Consider the following 6,887-nt stretch of genomic DNA (forward strand, 5'->3'; position numbering starts at 1 on the left):
AAACCTAAAAAGTTTGTTTGTTTTTCTTTTAAGAACATTTTATTGCAAAAAAAATTAATTGGATTGAGTAAAGTTTTCAATGAAAGCGCAAAATAAGTAATTGGTTGAGGAAAATTCCTCTTTAAAAACTATATTCACTCTACATGTTACATCTAAAATTGATTCAAAATTCAAAATATTCTCCTATTTCAATTCCAATGGTAATTGTAATTTATAATCCTAAGATATTTTTTGCAAATCTGTAAATAATTTTTTTCATTTCATTATATGTGGTGTCCTTAGTTTGGAGAATGTCCAGGAACTCTCTATAGTTTCCATAACATATAATATTACGTTATAAATAATTAAAATTTCATTCAACATATCTTTGAGATGAATAAGATTCTCATATCTTACTACTTGAAGATCAAGCATATATTTTAAGTCCAATAATTTCAATTATTTATTTGATTGCTGACACTGTACTACGTATGAATTTGATTTTGAAAATTAGCTTGATTTTGTTTTAGAAATAAAAATTGCATTTATTCTTTCTTCGTATTTTGAATCCAGATTAGGTACCGGTTATAAGTCTATTTATGGAGCCTCTTTTTTTGTGTTTGTAATTGTATCAATATAAAAATTTTTGAATTTTCCATCGATATTAATTTTAAAATTCTGAAAAAAATTAACTATATTTTCTATTAGTTGCGAGAAATATGTATTGTTCGATAATTCATGTGTGATATTAGTAAAAAGGTTATAGAATTATATTCTTCTAATAATGGATTCAAATTGTAGAAATCTAGTTTTGCCGGTCCAAGATTCACACGAGAATATATTGAAAAATTCTTAGCCTACTATAGAACCAAACAAAATTTCAATGTCAAAATATTTTATTACTTTCTATTTCTCTCCTCTTAATTGGATACATTTATTACAGCGAACCTGCAACGTCTCTAGACCTTTCAAAAAAAATGTTTCTTCTTGCTCTTCAAACCAGACCTACACAGCTTTTATTACCTCTTCGTTGGAAGAAAATTTACAACCTTTTAAACTTTTTTTCAGTTGAGGAAATAGGTGATAGTCAGTCGAAGCCAAATCTGGTTAATAAGGGGGTGTTCTAGTAATTCAAACCTTAAATCAGGAATTATTTACATGGCAACATGAGATTTATGTGCAGGGACTTTGCCCTGCAAAAACAAAACACCTTTGGATAGCTTCCCGCGTCTTTACTCTTTAATTTTTTTCCCGTAAAGTGGTGAGTAATGTCGAATAGTAATCTCCAATTATTGTTCTACCCTTATCCAAAAAATCAATCATGATTACTCCATAACAATCCCAAAAAACTTTTCCAGAAGAGTCTTTGTCTATCTCAGCCCTTGTAGATTGTCCCAATAATTGGTTTTGCTCCTATCTACTTTTTCCCAGTGCTTTTCCCATTGTTCTGTAGCTAAAACCACAGAAAAATTCAGGTCCCACGAGGGGCGTGTCTGCCCCCGCTTTAGCGAGCTTATTAGCTATTCCATTTCCCTTTACTCCGGTGTGTCCCGGAATCTATTGTAGGGTAACTTTATTTTTCTTGCCTTATTATAAGCTCTTACTAAAGATAACGAAATTGTCAAGATATAATAAACATTTTTCATTTTGGATACCTTTTAAAATATTACCTGTTACTCTTTGAAACGTTGCTTCCACACCAAATTCCATTCTTGTAAATTCCCAGTGGCTAAGGCCTTTTTAGGTATATCAGCTCAAACCATCTCAATTTGGTGAAATCCGGATGCAAGATCTAAGGTAGTGAAGTTTTAGCAATTTATCCAATATATCGGTAAAATTTGGTAGTGTATACCTATCCAATAGTTATTTCGTTGAGTTTGCGATAATCTACGACGACTCTGAATTTTGGCTTAGCAGTAGAATCTAATTTTTTTAAACAATCCAGATGGTATAATATTATGCTCTATCAAACTACATATCTGATTTTGGTATTTATATAATTTAGAAGTAATAGGCACATCGTTTGTGCGTTTTTATGCTTAATCTTGTCAATTAATTACCATAGCATTGTGTTCTTCAGAATTTATGTGATTTTTTATAAAGTTTGATTTCATTTGCATATATAGACTCAAGGTTTGTTTGTATTCGACGAACTCTTCAACCTCTAAAGGAGTACTTAAATCTACCTTAAGACTCAGATGGATTTGAAATAGAGGAGATGACAGAGGGTATTTCTAATTTTCCTATTTGTGTATAAAGTATAATTACATTATCAATAATCTCAATATTTAATTTAATTATTTTTTCATTTCGCGGAGGAACTACTATACAATTAATGTTCTTTTGAAAGTCGTTTGCTAGAACATTTAAAGTAGAGTTCTTTTGTCCGGAACATGCAGTGTTTACTGAGTTTGCGTTTAAAGGAGGTTAGGCGACGCAATGGTAAGGCGCCTCTCGTTGCGGATAGTTCCAGTCCAAAGCAAATAATGAATTCGTTCATTCCACCGTTTGAATTTAGCAAGTGGCAACAGTCATTATAATTAAAACAAGGTATTAAATAGAATATTGTATTTTATTATTTCTCTGTAGTCCCTAGTAAAAAACTAAGTAATCTTTTCATTTCATAAAATCACATCTCGAAAAAATATTTAATAATAATAGATTAAGTGTTGTCCCTTCTATAATATAAAAAAATTTTGAAAAAATACCGGTGGTTTGACCTTTGCGACCACATGGAATGTAAAAACTTTCAAATTACTATCTTAACTTAAATATGACTTTGAAGTAGGGATATCTTGCAATGAGTTAATCTAAGAACATTTTGTTATAATGGCTATGTGAAAACTTGATGCAGTAGGTGATATTTAAGCTTCAATATAATTAATTTAACTTCATAACAGTTTAACATCTTTTAGATGAAATCGGTAAATTAAATTGTCCAGATAGAAGTAGTGAGCTCTAAATTAATGAGTGACAAGAAATTTATAGGTGATTTGGCGGGTTAACTCAAATAATGTCACATGTCTTTGTTTGCCCCTACTCAATATAACTTATACCCATTTTGGGTTAATTTCTTTTCCACTTTAAAATCCTGTAACTCACTAATGAGCAGATTTCGACCCATCGTTGTTGATGAAAATATAATTATTTTTGCTTTCTGAATCTGCCCTATATTTATTGATCACGCTGTAGAAGTGGTCTATAAAGAACGTCTGAAGAATAGTTCTTGAAATACTCCATAATACATTTTTTCCTAAAAACCGAGTATAAAACAAAATAGTCTTATTCAGTATTCGATAAACATTTTCGCCCTCACTGTATTGTCAATAAAAATACTGTACAAATATGCATCTAACTACACCTAAGGCAGTAGGTCAAACAAGATATTTCACTGAATGTCTGGCTCACTTTCATTCTCGATTCTGAAAATAAAGTGAATATAGTTATTTTGTAAATAATGACTTGAGTGGATTACAAAAGGATTATGCAAATATTATATAACGCAGAAAGTAATTAACATCGCAAATGAATGAAAGTTAGTACTGCGTGTCTATTTAATTGAGCTTATTAGCAACTTTATAAATTTAATCGATTCAGTGATTCTCATGAGCATGCTTAGATGAAGTATCACATTATGAGTCAAATAACCCATCAGTAAAAAAATCTCAAAAAACAAGTAGATCTTAATTTTAAGTTACTATCTCCTAAAAGAGCATATTAAGAGTGAGTGCTCAGCAAAAGTAATTTAAAATCAAACTCTCACGAATTTCAATCTCTCAGTCTAGTATCAGAATATTGTCAAGACAATTTATCAACATATTTCCATACAGACTAAAGTAGGTCGAAACTTTTTGATATGGTATTTTAAAATGATTTTCATAGAAAAGAAACCTAAAATGAAGAAATCATCACGAAAAAAATATTATCAAGCAGTAAATGAATATGCTTACATACTTGAAATAATTAAATTCAATCACATGATTATGTTTTCCTATTTTTCGAGTTTTTGATTATGTCGTAATTGATAATGAATAAAAATTTGATCTGAAGCAAGTTTGTATAAGTACCAAAAAGGTAAAAGGATATTTCTTCCATTCTACATTGTACGCCTCTGGGTAGAATTTTTAGATTATCTATACTTTCTATGACAATAACATAATCACAACATTGCATTTCTGATATTACACAAACAAATATAAGCCCAATATAGTTTTAGCGCCGATTTTCTTCCTTGTATCCCTCCTCTCTCGTTCTTTGTGAGTGTTTAGTAAGATATTTACTCCTTTCTTTGACTTTCTTTGTATAATTTCGTTCTGACCTAATAAATTCTTCGCAACTTTCAATGGTTCCTTTTATTTCTACAGATATAATTTGATGAATATTGGTCTTTTTTTGTTGCTGTTAGGTATATATTAATCGCACTTCTCATTCTGTTACAATTTCTTGTTGGTTTCCATCTTATTCTCTATTGATCTTATTTTCTCTTGCAGAAACTGAAGCATTGTTTAAATTTCTTACATCTCTCCCATTTCTTGACTATGACTTATTCAAGCAGGTGTCCTAACTACTTTTAGAATTATTATAAGTACAATTTTTAATAATTTATTTTATTCCTCTTGCCCCTCATCTGGCTCTCCCTCCTTACCTGCTTCTTCTGTTTCAATACAATAGTTATTAATTTTTTGTTAATTGTTGTCGCCTGTATTTACCAAACTAGTATAGTGATTATTTACTGGGTATTACTATATAACTAAGGAATAGGGTTAACAGTTAATTTTAGGATAGTATCAATTCCAAGCAAATTCGATATTTTTTAAATATTCATTATTTAAATTACTCATAAGACCATTTTGTCCTGAATAAGTCAGATAATGAGAATGTTTTATAGGTATATACAAAATCAGTATATTTTGAAAAAAAAAAAATTATTTCAAAAAGCTTTAATTTGTTCCAAAATATCCTATTCCCATGGTTGATTCTAGTAATGTTATTATAAAATTCAAAAATTGTTAATAATTAAGGAAGTATTCAAAGAAATTAAAATATTATCCTTTATTTGATACATAATTGGTCCACCATAAGATTCGACTTTGTCTAGTAAGGAAATTACTACATTCTCTTTCATGTATTTGCAAAACATTTATATTATTCTTATGTTCATAACAAAAATTAAGTAGACTAGAACACTGGCATTTCAAATTCAAATTCACAGAATATTTTTTTCATAAGTGCTATAAAGAGTTTTAAGTAGGATTATACTCAATCAATCAATGGTAATCAAAGTTGCAGAAGGAAGAACTAGTTATTATTATCTTTTTTCCTGTATAAGTAAACTTATTACTATTAGATATTTTTAATTAAATTAACACATATAGTAAATAGTACATAAAATTCAAATGTGGTGTGGCGAGATTAAACTAATTCAACATTATTGAACAGAATTATTCTTCAAGGTATTGTAAACTAGCATTTCTTAACAAATAGACTAGTGTGATATTTTAAAGTTTTTCATTTATTACTTTAAATTCAGTCAATTAAAATCAATTTTACTCAATATTGATTTAATGAAGAAGCTGTAGAAAAGTTTTAAAAGTCCAAAATAAAAAGGAAATCGGCATTATTGGACCGCAACTAACATACAGCCAAATTTGTAATAACACAGTATTATTAACTTACTAAGATTAACAATAGGCAAAGACCTAAGTGTATAAAAATCAATTTTTCCAAATCATCATTGCATGGTTGATAAAAAACAAATTTATTTTTAATAACATACATAAAAACTAATATGAAAATTTGATACACACAATTTAAAAGTGCGCTCTTAGAAGACCACTATTCCTCTGTGTTTTCTTCTGCAATTTGAACTTCTTTTTTCAATTCTTTAAGAACCATTGCTAGTAATTCGGGATTAACACCAGTTTCACAGAGTCTAACACATATTGCCAAGGTTTCTGGTTCTAATCCTGTACACAATAGTCGTGAAAGTTCTAGAAGACTTTGAAACGTCTCTTTCGCTTCTTTTATTGGAGAAACATTTTTGTGGTTCATTTTGATTTTCTCCTATAATATATAATCTAGAAAATTTTGCTGTTTCTTCTTTATAACCACAGCTAAAATTAATTGGTTTTTAATTAAAAATGTATATATGTATACATATGTCTATACTGTCAAAAATAATGGATCATAAAGAAAATAGAAGTATAGAAATTTTGGTTTGGTGTGTGAGCTCAATTATATTTGATTTATTTAGATTTACATTTGTATTTACTTGGAACAAAATTTTCTTATATTATTAGATTCAGAGACAAATTGGGAATATGTATTATTACTTAATGAAGAAGACTGTAGAAGGACATAAGAAGGTATATATAGTAAAAGGTATAGCTTCAAAGAAGTGCTTCTATAGTAGTCGTATTTTATATTCAGTTAATCAAGATCTTGTACCTCGGGCACGACAACAAATAAAAAAATATTTGTGACATGTTTTCAAATTCGACATTTGACACAAAACTTACCGAAATTTGTTCCAATTGATTTTTGTGTGTCAATCTCATGAGCCACCGTACACCAAAAGCTGTTTCTTTCTAAAGCTGGCACAACTCTACAATATAGGAAGTATATGAATCCTACAGTTTACTATACTATAAAACCATAGACAATTGAAACAACCCGTCAGCTGATAACATGTAGCCACCGATCTACTAAGGTAGAAAGGATCATAACATGATAAAAAATTTTATCAGATTCCGAACAATAATTCGGGTTACATTCCGAACATTCGGGTCATGATCAAGTTAATCCGATCATTGTTTTCAATAAGTTGAAAAAGCCTATTTTATATTGGCTGTAAAGTTGTAATAATCAGGATGATGATTCAACTTCAGAACGAAGAAAAACATTTGGGT

At 29.2% G+C, this 6,887-nt stretch overlaps 1 long non-coding RNA gene across 1 annotated transcript; it reads right to left on the reverse strand.

Moving 5' to 3' along the window:
• Nucleotides 1-5,713: 5,713 nt before the first annotated feature.
• LOC130896641 (uncharacterized) lies at nt 5,714-6,756 on the reverse strand. The gene is made up of 2 exons (XR_009059595.1): nt 6,498-6,756; nt 5,714-6,092 (listed from the first exon to the last, which is right to left on the reverse strand). It is a non-coding gene; the product is annotated as an uncharacterized LOC130896641 (long non-coding RNA).
• Between the last annotated feature and the right edge of the window lie 131 nt (nt 6,757-6,887).

This window comes from Diorhabda carinulata, chromosome 7 (assembly GCF_026250575.1).
Source record: "Diorhabda carinulata isolate Delta chromosome 7, icDioCari1.1, whole genome shotgun sequence".
NCBI lineage: Eukaryota > Metazoa > Arthropoda > Insecta > Coleoptera > Chrysomelidae > Diorhabda > Diorhabda carinulata.